This window comes from Sus scrofa, chromosome 7 (assembly GCF_000003025.6).
Source record: "Sus scrofa isolate TJ Tabasco breed Duroc chromosome 7, Sscrofa11.1, whole genome shotgun sequence".
In the NCBI taxonomy this organism is placed as follows: domain Eukaryota; kingdom Metazoa; phylum Chordata; class Mammalia; order Artiodactyla; family Suidae; genus Sus; species Sus scrofa.
In genome coordinates, this window is record NC_010449.5 from 32,343,891 (window position 1) to 32,346,644 (window position 2,754).

Genomic DNA, 2,754 nt, shown 5'->3' on the forward strand with positions numbered 1-2,754 from the left:
AACACTGGGAGTTCCTGTCGTGGCTCAGGTGTAACAAACCCGGCTGGTATCCATGAGGGCTCGGGTTCCATTCCTGGCCTCCATCAGTGGGTTAAAGATCTGGTGTTGCCATGAGCTGTGGTGGTGTAGGCTGCAGACGTGGCTCAGACCTGGTGTTGCTGTGCCTGCGGCGTAGGTGTAGGTCGGCAGCTGCAGCTCTGATTTGACCCCTAGCCTGGGAGCTTCCGTATGCCAAAGGGCAGCTGTAAAAAGAAAAAAGAAACAAATGAAAAACTGGGACTGTGGAGTTCCCACTGTGGTGCAGTGGGTTAAGTATTCGGCTGCAGTAGCAGGTTTGATCTTGGGCCTGGCACAGTGGGTTAAAAGGATCTGATGTTGCCACAGCTGCGGTGTAAGTCGCAAGTGTGGTTCAGATTCAGTCTCTGGCCCAGGGAACTTCATATGCCACAGGTGTGGCCTTAAAAAAAAAAAAAAAAAAAAAAAGCAAAAAACCCCCTAAACTGGGACTATGGGTCATCCTACATGGAGCCTGGGGGAAGGGGGGAGGGGAAGGTGTTGCAAAATATATGGCATGTGCAACTCCTTGCTTGTCTAAAATCTGAAAAGTTCCATCTGTCCCCAGATGTTCTGATGAAGGACGTGGACCTGGATGTTCAGAGACTATATTTGGAAGGCGACACAAGCAACCAGCCACAGCCTCTAGGGAGGAAATGGGTGGCTGGAGGGCAAGGATAGGAAGGAGTTTTCACTACCTTTTGCATCTTTTGACTGTATTGGCTCCTCAAAAAATAAATATAGGAAATTATGAGAAAACAAAACCTACATTTTTGACTCAACTACACACAGAATTTTTTAAGTTTTTGAAAAAATAAATTACCCTGCTGCTGTTATTGATGCTGTCAAAGCATTATTTGTCTTTCGGATTCTGCTGATTTCTGAGTATCCTGTCCACTGAGCTGTTTGTCTCTGGGAGTGGAGAGGCTTGTTTTTCATTTTCTGAGCCGAGCGCTGGGTAGGTCCCTCCGGGAGCAGCGGCAGGTGGACCCTTGCTCTTGCTTCAGCAGCAGCTTGCTCCACAGCCGCTGGCGATTTTTTCCTGGTTGGTAGTTGCTATTATTATTTTTGAAAAACCAAGAACAATCATGCAAAACAAGCAGAAACAGGCTGGGTCAGCTGAAAATGCCCACACGCTCCCGCCTTGGGTCTCCCGGTGATATAATTAGCCGGTTTTATCCAGCGGTGAGTGGGCGGCTTGCGCCCCTGGCACCCGGCAAGGCCAGAGGATGATGCAACAAAAGGCAAGCCCGGGCAAGGCCGAGCCTGAGCTGTGCCGGCCAAAGATGCTGATGCGATACCCTGGGGCGGGGAGGGGGAGGGGAGGGCTGGTTCAGAGCTGCAGGGGTGCGGGGGTTCTGGCTGCCCAGGAGGCAAAGCCGGCCTGCTCCCTCAGCCTCCAGTCCCATCCCACCTGCCCTAAATCCCTGCTCCCGCCTCCCTTTCCCCACCCCCACTCAGTGACGGAATCTAGTCTCAGATCTCTCATTCTCACTGAGATGGAAAGGTCTGCTGAGAACTGGAGGTGAGAAAGGGGGCCCTCAGCATAAATAGATGAAATCAGGGTTCACAAAGCCCAGAGGCTGGAGGCTATGTAGGTTTCAGTTACTGGAGAGATTTTTTCAAAATGCCTGTATTTTGGCTGGCACAATTTTAGTTCAGTAGGTTCAGATGGGGCTCGAAATTGGAATAGGTTTTTTTGTTTTTGCTTTTTTAACTTTTTTTGGCTGTGCCTGTGGCATGTGTAAGGTCTCAGGCCAGGAGTCAAACCCTCGCCACAGCAGCGACCAGAGTCACGGCTCTGACAACACTAGATCCTTAACCCCCTGAGCCATGGAACTACCTGGAATAGATTTTTAATTTTGTTAATTATTATTTTAAATGGAGTTAACTGTTCAGAATATATGCAACTAGAGATTCTCATAGTAAGTGAAATAAGAAAGAGAAAGACAAATAGCATATGATACCACTTATATGTGGAATCTAAAATATGGCACAAATGAGCATATCTACAGAACAGAAACAGACTCACAGACATGGAGAACAGACTTGTGGTTGCGGGGGAGGGGAGGAGGGAGAGGGAGGGATTGGGATGGACCGGGAGTTTGGGGTTAGTAAATGCAAACTATTGCATTTAGAATGGATAAGCAATGAGGTCCTACTGTACAGCACAGAGAACTATATCCAATCTCTTATTGATAGAACATGATGAAAAATAATATGAGAAAAATAATGTATATATATGTATGACTGGGTCACTTTGCTGTAACAGCAGAAATTGATACAACATTGTAAATAAACTATACTTTAATAAAAAATTTAAAAATATATATATTATGAGGAATAAGCCTACCTTGTATCTGGAGTTGTTATATAGCACAACTCCAGGGGGCACTATCCACACACATTCAGATGGTGCTAATGGTGCCTGTGGACATGGGTGATGGGAGACTTGCTCTTCTCCCCAGGAACAATCACTATCATTGTTTCTTGTGGCCCTCTCTCCCCCACCGGGGCCAGGCTGGCTCTGCACACCCCATCAAGAACCTGTCAGGGTCCCTATACCCACATTTCAGGCAATAAAAGGCCTTTTCTTAGTAATCCTTCTAGGCCCCCCAGGAGGTTTTCAGATGGGTTTGCTGAGCAGGGAATTTTCCTGCATTTCAGTCCAGTGACTTAGGCAGACTTTGATGTTGACTA